This window comes from Rhipicephalus sanguineus, chromosome 7, assembly GCF_013339695.2.
Source record: "Rhipicephalus sanguineus isolate Rsan-2018 chromosome 7, BIME_Rsan_1.4, whole genome shotgun sequence".
NCBI lineage: Eukaryota > Metazoa > Arthropoda > Arachnida > Ixodida > Ixodidae > Rhipicephalus > Rhipicephalus sanguineus.
The window spans coordinates 147,100,119-147,113,173 of record NC_051182.1 but is presented as its reverse complement, the minus strand read 5'-3'; the positions used below and the strand labels follow the sequence as shown (position 1 = coordinate 147,113,173).

The 13,055-nt window shown below is 45.0% G+C and overlaps 1 protein-coding gene across 1 annotated transcript in view; it reads right to left on the bottom strand.

Annotated features, from left to right (window-relative positions):
• Positions 1 to 4,383, bottom strand: part of LOC119400209 (multiple inositol polyphosphate phosphatase 1) — a 21,873-nt gene extending 17,490 nt beyond the window's left edge. The window contains exon 1 of the mRNA XM_037667212.2: positions 4,326 to 4,383. The gene's annotated coding sequence lies outside the window, so the exon portion shown is untranslated. The remainder of the gene's footprint in view (positions 1 to 4,325) is intronic.
• Between the last annotated feature and the right edge of the window lie 8,672 nt (positions 4,384 to 13,055).

Below are 13,055 nucleotides of genomic sequence, written 5' to 3'. Positions count from 1 at the left end.
GCGGTAAGATATGGTGTACGCGTGCTGTTTTCAGCAAAAAAACAGGGTTGGTAAGGTATGTGCTGCCATTGACAAAAGAGTGAAGAAAAAAAACAGGAGAAAGAAACGGGTGTGGCGTGAATCATCGGAAGAAGTTCGTGGGTGGTGTACCGCGTGCCCTTCTCATGTGGTGCTTCATACATTGGACAGACGGGACGCTGCCTGAATGTACGCCTCAGAGAGAACCTGAGCTCCTTAAAAGACACGCGGTACACACACTTGACGGTGCATTGCAAAAGTTGTGATGGACGTTCGCCGCTTTTTGAGGTGACGCAGGTCTTGTTCGCTCACAAGCACCAGAAGGCAAGGCAAATGGTTGAGGCTGCCTCGATAAAACAGGAGAACGACACGTGCGTTAGCCACTCATCTATACATCTACTAGAAGCGGAGTGCGCTTACCTTAAAAAAAAAAAAGAACATGCGAGATAACATCGGTTCGTAGTTCTGTAGATAACCCATGTTTTCTGGTTTTACGCAAGTTGTTACAGCCTGTTTGATTCTGTTTTGGTTTTATTTCTTTGGTTTTTCAAGGACGTTCACGTGATGTCAGATCCGTGTTGTCATTGTAAACTATACGATGCTGATTTTCTTTCCATTAAACTTTAGTTCCCAGTTAGCGCCTGTCCTGTGTGTTCTGTTTACTGTGTTCTGTTTTAGGGGCGAAGCTCCTTAAAGCGGCACCCGTTCGTCCCCGTCGTAGTGCGTAACCAGTCTTAACGCTAGTACCAGATCTTGACCTCCAAGGTGGTGCCGGTGGGAGATTTCTCCCGTGCGTTGTTGAACAATAAAAAATTCGCAGCGGGCGCGTTAACTGAAAGCCGAATTCTTCTGTCTCTCATTCCCCATTAGCAGCCATTGGCATGTTCCAGTAGGAAACGTTAGTAGAAGTAGAAGTGTAAGTGTTAGCTAAAAGCCGACTTCTCTCATTCCCATTAGCAGCCATTGTTTACCTCCAAGGTAGTGCCTGGTGAGATTTCTCCTGTGCGTGATTAAACAATAAAAATTCTGTTCAAAACGCCGTTGATTGATGAAATAAACCAACGAAAGACGCCAGATGTTTTCTAAAGCAATGGTTTTCTAAACAATGAAAATTCACAGCGTACATGTAAAATTAAAGTGAGCTGCAAGTCGTCATAACTCTCATCGAACCTTTAGTATAAACACGCCCGCTCTCACGTCGGTGATGATGTACTGGGCAGAATTCACGGAAGATTCACGGTTTACCGATGAACCTCCGCAGCTTCGCCCACTCATCATCATTCACTCCGTGGATATGCTGTGATTTTTCCTCGCGCTTCGCTTCGACATGAATCTATACCGACTCGCCCAGTACTCTACGCTCCTTCAATTAGAAGTACTGCTAGTTTATATTAATTTAGAAATAGAGGAAGTACAATCCATCTGAGTACCATATTAAATTAATTATACAGTCCAGAAAATGACGTAGCGTTGTACGCGCGGTTTCCACAGGCACTAAAGAGAACGCCAGATTGTTATCCGTGTCAGTAAACTGCCCTTCTACAATGTAAGCACTCTTGCAGCTAGAAGAGGTCTGGTTGTATATAAATGGCGTAAATATCAAATAAAGAGTGGCGTGCAGTTTTTGAACTTTTCGCACCTACACTTCAAAACACAATAACCTTTTCTTTGGCGAGTTGGTAATCGCTGAATGACATGATTTGAAGCGTAGAACTCGAATGCGAAGACGAGAGGCAGACAGGAGCAGCATCGTCTTTAGTAACATGTCGAGATGAGCCTTAATGACACGATCTCCAACTTACCAAGGCTCTGAGGCTTCATAAGAAATATTGTAACACAAATATACACATTTAGCAGTATTTGTTCGTTAGAATTCGGCAGATCCCAAGTATTCTGGGAATAAATGTCATGCGAAGCAATAATAATAATAATAATAATAATAATAATAATAATAATAATAATAATAATAATAATAATAATAATAATAATATGGGGATTTACTTGCCAAAACAAGGAAAAGATCGTGAGGGAAGCCGTAGTGAAGCTCTTCGTAAATTTTGACCATCTGGTGTTCTTTAACGTTCGCTGGCATCGCACAGTAGACGGGCCTCTAGCATTTCGCCTCTATCGAAATGCGACGGCCGCGGCCTGGATCGAACCCGCGACCTTCGGGTCAGCAGCCGAGCACCGTAACCGCTACACCACCGCGGCGGACGTACGTCACGGGAAGCAGGCCATTCGAATTTTTCGCTTTGAGCCAAGCGTTACGAGGTGTATCAATTTCGTTGCGTAAATTGAGTAGTATGCATATCTTGGAATTGTAAGGCACGTCGACTGCAGTGGCATCTAAAGGGTAGCTCATGGTCAGACGTAACATTGTCGTTCAAGTTACAGTATATTGACGTCACGTTCATCAAAACGAAGTATACATGCTACGGCACTACGATCTCCATATTATAAGTATAGATGCCGTAAACGCATTCGAGCAATGCTTGACTATACCTTGCTGAGTCACAGGAGTACATATGTGGTATTTATCACATCAATATAGACAGACTATTTTACGGACAGATTTCGGTGCTGCCATAATGGGCTGTTAACCATGCCATTTTTTATTGCGATAGCAATTATATGGACAGTCTCGGCTGAATTTTGCCGTCGCCGTCATGCACCGTATATGTATAAGTATGTATATATATATATAAAAGCCCCAAAGAAAAATAATTCAGAATAATGCTTCCGAAGCGCGGAGTCGAACCAGGACCAGGGACCTCTTGCTCCGCAGCGACTGGCGCTAACCACGACGCCACGAAACGCAGATCCTCCACGTAGCTAACGGCGAGCGTTATATACACACCCTTTACCGCTGGACGGACTCAGAGACGGCCGGCGCTTATAAGCGTTTCTTCATTACCAGCGAGATGGCGCTAGGAGCGCGACGGGCGCATTTAAAAGTCGCCGGCTCGTTCGCTCGCTTCTTATATCTGCGCAGGGAGAACCTTGCCCTTCCGCTGTCTGCTCGCGCAGTTTCCCCGTGATGAGGGGAAGAGGGATGTTTCGAGCTTTCACCGTGATGTCCGCGCTCATGTTACGGAGCGTACGAAAGTCACTCGAGCTCAAGAGACACCGCTAAACGAACAAACAGAAGATGAGCGCGAACTATCAAGTGTCACAGCTCGACACTTGAAGCACGCTAGTTTCCTTCGCTGCTTCGGCCGCCTTTGCAACAGGAGCGCTGTTCAAACTGAGAGTGTCCATTGGCGAGCCTCACTTCGTATAACACTAGTTTCTTGCTAGTTCGACGTTTCATGACATTAACAATGCACGACGCGATATACAGGAGTCACATAACGTTCGTTTAACAACCTGCAGGGGGGCCTGCACCCGTATGTCTTACGTAAAATCATCTATAAAAGCGGATAGCCAACACTGCAACCACAATAGGCGTCGCCTTGTTATGAAGCTTCTCTACGGTATTTTTCCAAACCAGTTTGAACCACTGGCGCGGCTCTGTGGCAGAAAACTTGATTGCCACGCTGAATACCTTGATTCGATTCCGACTCGAGCCGTGAATTTTATCCTTTGCTTTCATCGGGATATTTCGCTCATCGACAACGGCCCCGGCACAGGGTTTTCTGCTGCACGGCCTCGTTAACGGTATCACGTTAAGATTTCCACTCAACTCTCTCTGTCCCTGGTATAGACTGTGAATGACCTGTGGCGAATGCCCCGGACCAGGGTATATACCGTACGTTACCGGTGGAAAGGGTTTCACGACGTACGCGACAGGCAATTCACATTATTAACGTCATGACGAGTGAATCGTGTTCGTCATACATTCGTGTCCTCCTGTACCAAATTCTGTATTATATACCAAATTAAGGAGACGACCACGAGTGCGTCCCAACGTAGGCGGATAGATAGATAGATAGATAGATAGATAGATAGATAGATAGATAGATAGATAGATAGATAGATAGATAGATAGATAGATAGATAGATAGATAGATAGATAGATAGATAGATAGATAGATAGACAGACAGACAGACAGACAGACAGACAGACAGACAGACAGACAGACAGACAGACAGACAGACAGACAGACAGACAGATAGATAGATAGATAGATAGATAGATAGATAGATAGATAGATAGATAGATAGATAGATAGATAGATAGATAGATAGATAGATAGATAGATAGATAGATAGATAGATAGATAGATAGATAGATAGATAGATAGATAGATAGATAGATAGATAGATAGATAGATAGATAGATAGCGACCGGGCAGCGATACACTTACCTGGTGAAAACACCTTCGAGTTTCCTTGGAGTGATAGCATAGTGTTGAAAGCAAGGGCTTATAATATATATGGGACGATCCCGGTTGCTCAAGAAAGTGAAGGGTTTGCATTGTTGTTCTTGGCCGATTCGTTGAACTCCGACAGCAGTAAAGAGGCGACATCACAACGAGCTTGACGATGTGCTGACGTGACAATAAACGTTCAACCTGACATTTTCGCTTCGAATGAAGGTCGAGGCAGCAACCTTATAAACACTGAAAAAGTAGAGCAAGGCGTTGAAAGTGAGCTGGATAACTTCTCGGTACACGAGGCATGGCATTACCAGAATTTAAAAAAAAAAAAAGTCTGATGTATCAGTTTTCCATTTGTCGCGCTGCAGCATAATAAATCTCATTTCTTAACGGGTAATGTTTCTTTCTATTTTTTTAAATTCTTTTTGCTTTGTTGTGCGTAGAAACGTGCGTGTACATATTTGTTCTGCGCTGTTGAATCAAACTTCAGTTGTGAGTCGGCGTTTGTGTTCGTGTGTTCCCAGTCTTTTCGTATCTTTTGCCGCGGCGTCTTCTTACTAATTTTCTATTGTGAATTTTTCTACGTACTCTCCGAAATCTTCTCGCAAAGATGGGGGCATCAGCCGCCACAGTAGTTTAGCGGTTATATCTTATGGCTGCTAAGCACGAGGGCGCGGGTTCGAATCCCGGCCTCGGCGGCCGCATTTCCGTGAGCTGGGATTTTTAACGGCCCGCGGTGACATATTCCCTGAGGAATGTGGAGTAAAGATGGCCTCTCCCCACACAAGGGGCATTAACTCGAGTACACAGTACAGAAGAACCTGTTCTCACAGCTCATCAGTCCAGATGGCCATACGAGCCATTGCGCAGTTATTGAAGGCGGCTGCAAGGTCGATCCAAATAGGTGGCGAAGCTTCGGGCGAAAAGCGGTTCAGAACCTATTGCCAATGACACCAGCAAGGGGAATTATGGGTGCCGCGATTGAAGCGCGACTATGTATGGAGGGAACAAACACTAATACCGAAAAACCAAGTTTTATTCAAGGGCGAAGCAATCTTGATGTTTTACAAATTACATTTATTTCCTGAACAATATTATGTAGGTGCAATGTGCCAAGAATGTAGAATAGTGTTTAATTATTACGAAAAACCTTCTTCTTAGCGCCCCCTGAAGAGAGGCGCACGTCATTGTTATTCAGTGCAGCCCTTGCGGTGCATCGAAAGGCGCGCTCGTAAACTCGTCTGTAACGACACGCCCGCTCACGTGCTCCGGTGTTTCGCACTTGCGTGCGTTCTGTGAAATATTGTGGTGAGAATTTGATTTTGGTGTTCGCGAAGTTGCGAGGTGCGTTTCATCGTTGGTGAACGTGTTGGCTGCGGTGTTCAACGGGTAACGGCACGACGCGGCTAACATTTCACGCCGAACACTTTCCTCGGTACTCGCGGAAACAATGTGGTGTTCCAAGGATGCAATAGCAACACGCGTGTGCCTGGCGAGCCCTCTCTTCTAGATAAGACACCGGGGCAACGGTTCGGAGTAGTGTGCCTGCTGGATTTTCATGGTTCAGTATTCCTGCTGCCCGGTTCCTTCGTGAACACGCAGTGCCTACTTTATTTCCTGCTATCGGTGAGCAGATAGCTAAGTTATCTGTCGCGCTACAATTCGCATGTCTTGATACGATACACGTAAGGTTAATTTATCGGAACATAAGGCAAAACATAGTGCATGTAATGTACGCACTTTTTGTACTTATTACGACATTTGTTGCGCATTGTGTAGGGTGTGATAAAATTGCGTTATTATATGACCATTCAATAAAACTGAAATATCATCATTTTGGCGTGACCAGGTGTCAATTCTTCTGATTAGAACTGAAGCACACGTGCAATGCGCTCTTTAAGTCCCCTGCGCATGTGCGAAGCAAATCAGCAGCGTTGCAAACAGAGGTACGCTGCTGCCTACTTTATTCATACTATGGAAGATGACACGAACGCAGAATAAAAGCTCGAAGAATAATAATAATAATAATATCTGGGGTTTAACGTCCCAAAACCAAGATATGACTATGAGAGACGCCGTAGTGAAGGGCTCCGGAGCGTCCTTTTTTATATATTGAAATAAAAATTGGCCACGTATCTGCATGCTTCGCTGCAAATGTCGTCGAAAGACGATAGTCTTCTGCCGACCATTTCTGCGCCATTTCAGCGCAGACTAAGAAACGCTAGCATTTTCAGCGCAGACTAAGAAACACAATGGTCTTTAGAATTATGTATCGATGTATTTGCTAGTAAAAGAACGTACCACCTAATACTTACGTTTTGATGTTGCGCCTCAGATATGCGTAATATTTGCTTTTTGATCGACAATGTTCACAAAGTATGAATGCAGCTACCAGTTCAAGATGGCTGGGCGTTCAGCAACTGCTTAAACTTTTGCCAGGTGGCTGAATCGTGCGACAGACAGACAGACAGACAGACAGACAGACAGACAGACAGACAGACAGACAGACAGACATTAATACATGAAAGTGGAGTTGGGCGAAAATAAATGAAATTTAAATTTAAAAAAAACTATGCCTTGCCTGCAGACAGACAGACAGTCCAAAATTTCTGTGTTTATGTATGCCAAGAAAGACTATCTTCTTTAAAAACAGATGTAGTTGTTGTCGCCATTTCTAGGCGACGGCTATATTCTTTCCCCGTGGTTGTTAGCATAAAAATAAAATTTAAAAACGAAACAGAATATACATAGATATAGTTATATAGTCCTGCATTTGGAGAGTTCAAATAATAATATCTGGGGTTTAACGTCCCAAAACCACGATTTGATTATGAGAGACGCCGTAGTGGAGGGCTCCGGAAATTTCGACCACCATGGGGCTCTTTAACGTGCACCTGCATTTGGTGAGTTCGAAAGTTCCACTTTTAGCACAGCACATACGCAAGCACAGTGCAGACTTTCGATGTAGTTCACTCAACACTCATCACAAATATTAGAGCCTTCAAAAAAACGGTGAAGCAGTTTCAGTGATTTGTATAGCTTACCTTATGTGGCAGTTCAAGCGATTTATTGTGTTTTTTTTTAACTACCTTCGCTGACTTCTGTGAGTTTGAAATTGGAGACCGAATTGTCTACCTAGAAGTGGTTCACACTATACTACCTAAGGGGAGCATTTTCTCTTGCGTATAGAAAAAAAATAAAAGGCGCGAAAAGCTCTAAACCAAGCGCATATGTATGCACAAGTGCGTAAATAAGATCGCCCAAGCGCTGTTAAACGTATGCCTCGTGATAACCTTCAGTGGCATTCGTGGGCACGTGGGACTTTGGGCACGTATTGATAGAGAGAGAGATAGAGAGACAGACCGACGGACATTCACACGTGAACGGACACACACAAAAGAACACACAGGCAAACACACGGGCCCCAACAAATGTGCGTTTGGGTGTCATTCTTCACTTTCATGTATATTCCTTCGACTTGCGGATTTTTCAATAGGTATGCGCTACACACACACACACACACATACATACATACATACATACATACATACATACATACATACATACATACATACATACATACATACATACATACATACATACATACATACATACATACATACATACATACATACATACATACATACATACATACATACATACATACATACATACATACATACATACATACATAGGTGTACAAAAGGCGTTACCAGGCACTGAAATTTGTGTTTGCGGTTGTGTAAGCGTACGTCAGCAGGCTTTGTGCCCGCAGCCTTTGTAGCCAACCTCACAGATTATTTTATTCCTCGGTGTGTCCTGTGGGGTGCATTCAGCTGTAGCTGCGCGGAAGATGAAGAAGCGCGCCTATAGCCAGGTTTTTTTTTTTTTTTTTTTGCATCAGAAACAGTGAACGCAGGCCGCTTTCAAGTGCTCGGCCCAGAATAAAAACGAGAAACAAAAAAAACTTGCAGTGTCCCGTATGCAATCGCCTTAGACGACTCGAAGGCGACAGCCATCTTCTTTTTCTTCTCACTCGATGTATTGATCCTTCCCGCCACCCTCCGAGACATTTCTGCACCGAACATGGTTTCGCACTGCCTCCAAGATCGGAGGCATTGCAAGCTTTCTGCCCCTCTCCTGGTTTTGTAGTGCCCCGTGATCGGCTATGTCATGTAATCACATCATCATGTGCCGTCACGGCATGTGACGTCATAATGACTTTACAAATTTTGGCGCACTGTGACGTCATGTGGTGGCGTCATCATACGATCACTATTTTCTGCATCACGCCGCGTTGTGAACGAGGAAGCCGTGACAAATAAAATATTTATTTCGTACTTGGTTAGAAAGCGTGATTTTCAGTTGCTAGACGATAACGGGCTGTTTTCTTGACTACAATTAAGAATCCCTCCCTTTCTGCGACAAAACTTCGACAGAAAAAAAAAAAACAATATATGCCGACTCACCGCCTGCCTATCGGCAAAGATGGCAAAATAACTCCTGAAGAGGAAATCAGTTATGTTGCTAACTACATTTCCAAATGTTTAAAAAGTAAATAAATTACATTACCAATAGCAGCTGCCCAAAAGCAATGACATTACATTATCGTTACTTTCAAAACGTCATAAAATTACTTTCAGAATAATTTTTAAAAGTGCATCATTCCTACATTAAGTCATGTACACTTTATTTACAGCATATATACATTGACATCACGGCTACAATTAATGAATTTCGCCCGCGTGACGTTTGGCACTTCATTTTATATTTCTTTCCTTTTTGGTCAATTGTTAGTGCTATAAGGAAAGTGGACGAGCCAGATTTTAGTCAAATGTAAATTGGAAAGTAATTAGTATTTTATTAAATTAGTCGTTTGAAATAGCTATTGCATCAATAAATTACCGACTCACAAAAGGAATTTATTACAGCACAAAGTAATTGAATTGCTGTATTTTCATTACTGCCAAGTCTGGTGCCCTCAAGCTCTTTTTGTGTCAATTCTACCATGCTTCGAGAGAGAGTATCTGATTTCATGTAAATTTGTACATATCGTACCTCCAAACATCTTTAGGATGCCTCTCACTGGCTCACTTTCTGTATGGCCCTGCTGAAAACCTTAAAAAAGCTGGAAGCAACCTAATGAAAAAGAGTTTGTTGTACCGAAAGTCTCAACATTTTTTTTTTCGCGTTTGCTCAAATAGCGACATCTGCTAGCTAAAAACCTTGAATGCATACGTGGCCGCCTAAAGCGACAGTGGACACGGCGGCGGAGTTTAGTTAGTATTGGACAGAAGAAGAAAAAAAAAAGAGCGACCACTCGGAGAGATAAAGATTTCTTCGAACCAGATTTCTCGGTCCTCCGCAGGATGGATGCAAATTAAATCATATTGTTGGGGTCTTTTTTCTTTATTATCAAACGCACAGTGCAGCATGGAATTTGTTACAGACATTTCTTGGCGCATGACTAACGCTTAAAAAATTACAACAGCATCTTTGCAACAATCATCGAAACAGCGAATACACTCCTCAAAACATAGTTATCAAAGGGGGACAAGATGTAAAACTCTGAGGAACTGACTTTTTTCAAGCGGCTAATGAAGAGCAAACATATAAGTAACAAAATTAAGTCAAACACTCGCTAATTACTCAAGAACTAAAACAACATTGAAGTTTTGAAAAGGGCACATAATTATACAAATAAACAAAGAAACGTGAACATGCAGAATGCCCCATTTACATACTAAACTAATCCATGATCTACGTGCAGCCCTTGCCTGACAGAGTGCTTACCAGACAATGTTTACAGAAAGCTCAAGTACATGCTCGGGTGCGTGAGTTTGTCTGCGTGTGTATGTGGATATTACGACCGGCAGAAAAAAATGCCAGTCACAGTCAACACGTCCAAATTCATTTAAATACCTACAGCTAAGAGCCAACAGACGAAATTATTGAGCTCAGGGCAATGCTTCTTCAACATGACACAACGCGAAAATCCGAGTGAGGAAATAAAAAAATTGGTGCTAGCTACACACTTCTCGAGGCACTCATGTAACGATGACGGTGCAAGACCAAAATCGCAGTCACACCATCGCTATACCCATTCGGACTACATTTCCGGTAAATTATCCAGAGTCGGCAACATGTCTACAATATATTCACTCGCAATATATTCACTCACAGGATGCCTGCACTAGCCGCGTGACTTCAGGCAGTCGATCAGGAGACACTGCTGGCCAAGTTCCCTTTGGGCAATTCTACCGTATGCCGGGAGAATGGCCAATCAATCTACATCACTGCTGCTGCTCCTGCTGTTGACACGTTCAGAAACACCAGAAAGTGATTTCCAAGCTCTTTGCCTCAAAATAACCCAAAAAGTTACCACATGGCGCCTTGATTGGCAACTCTTGTGGAAAAACTTCCCGAACTTCATCCCTAGCATAAATCATAAGTAAATGTTACATACTTAGTAAATGTTACATACATAAAAACAGTTGTACAGTTGTTCCACCAGAAACCACAAAACATCCAGTCCCAGTATCATCCATCACAACAGTTACGACAAATCAAGCAGATTCCGCGCCTACTTTGCATCCAGGATGTCGCTAATTTTGAGGAACTGCCGTATATACAGCCAGCAGTCCCGATTGAGGTCGACTAACTGCTTCTGACCGTCGTCGCGCCTGTGGCAAGTCACGCTGCATTTGACGACCCCTGCCAGGCACATGAAGTCGTCCATTTCGGTAAAGCTCTTCAGGCTGCCCTCGATTCGCGACACGGCCTGTATTTCGTCGACGGAAGCGAGCTCTTGAACTTTCTCCTCAAATCCGGGGCTGAACTGCATCAGCTCGGCAGCTTCAGCGCAGTACTTGTGCCTCGTTCCCATGACGAAGTGCGCCGCCCGCGTAACAAGCGAGTTGTTGCGACGCGCGGCGTCTTTGATAGGGTACCAGCCGCCGCAGAGTAGCTCGTACCAGCTAGTGCGCATGCCTAGGAGCATGTAGTTGCTTGATATGTTCGGCGACAGCTTTTCGATAAGCCAAATGGTCGCCTGGAGGTTGTACGGGTAGATGGACAGGTGGCATAACGTCCGGCTAGACTGTAACTTGTCCACAAGCATCTCAGCGTCGCCTTCGCTGATGTAGAGACCCGAAAGTGACAGCCTGCGTATGCTCTTGTTGTTGGACAGAGCTTGCAGCAGCATCCGCTCCGACCGGTCGATGGAGGACTGGATCCCGCAGAAAAAGTTCAGCCGCAGCTCCCTGAGTGTCGTCGTGTTGGTGAGGTACTGCGTAATCAAGGAGCCCACGTTGTCGTTGAACGCCTGCCTGGTCATCTCAAGACACAGCGACTTCAGTTGACTGCACATCGGCAGCAGATGCAGTGTGGTGTGGAGTGGCTCAACTTCATCGGCAGTGCACCCGTACAGGCCGATGCAGGACAACGCCTTACACTCCGGGAGCGCCGCAGCGGTGGCCCTATGGACGTGGTGCTGGCCGAGGAAGAAACGCTCCGGCACTCCCGTGTCCTGAATGGCCCGGCATATATGGGCCACATCGTTTTGCCTGAATTCCGGGATATTGACCTTCTTCAAGGACGTCTTACATGCGAGAGTCCCGAAGAAGGAACTGCAGTCTTCCGGCTTTATCCACGACAAGTCGATGGTGAACTCCTCCAAAGTATTGTTCTCTGCGAACGCCGCCAACCACAAGGGGATCAGGTTTGAGCCGCTAGAGAATACAGGCACCCAGGTGTTTATGTGGTGGTTGTATTCGTAAAAAGTGCAGTTGACCATGCGGAACCTCCTAAGGCTCCGGTTTCGGCTGAGCATGTCGGTGATGATCTTAATGTTCAGAATATCTAGTGAAAAACCTATCAGGCACAGCTCGGAGAAGGCATTGTTGCACATTAGCACCTCGATTATCGGACCAAGATCGCTGAAGGAGAAGTGAGGGCGTGACGTCACGGTCAGGCTACTCAGTGTCTGGTTACACCTCAAGTACTCGGCGAAAATGCCGTCACACCGGGACGAGACCGTGCTCAGTAGACTGGCGTGAAGTGACAGCGTCGAGATTGTCACGTTCTGCCTGAGTCCTTGAAGGACGATGACCGCGTCCTCGCCCTTAATATGCTGGTCGGTCATGGTGAACGTGGTCAGTGACCTTGTGCTTGCCAGGAACTTCGAGAGGCCCTCGAGACATGTCCGGTCGAAAAGCACATGGGTGAACTCAAGCTTCTGCAGTTGGTTCAAATGCGGGAGCGCTGCGACAAAGCTCTGCGAAGCGTTCGTCGTCATGTACAGTCGGCACAACTTGAGCTTTCTAAGGCTTGGACTCCTGCACAACGCGTCGCATATGATTTGGTGGTGACCCTTGAATACATCGACATTCAATTGCACAGAAACGATGCAGTGGTGATGCGACAGCAAATGGCACAATAGCGTTGCGGCCTCGCACTGTTCCAATATATTCCGATCAACATCCACGTGACGCATTCCTACGAGAGACAGTTGGCCCGGAGAAAGTTCCCTCAGTTGGAGACCCACTCGCCAGAAGTACTCGTTCCACACGGAAAGGTCTCCGAAGACGTCGCACAGACGACCCTCGCTGCTCGTGCATGGAGCCCGGTAGTTTATCACGGAGCCAGAGAAGTGACTTTTCTGGAAGACCATGTTTGCCGAGGAGTCCGCTCGCTTTTCCTCGCGAACCACTGCAAGCC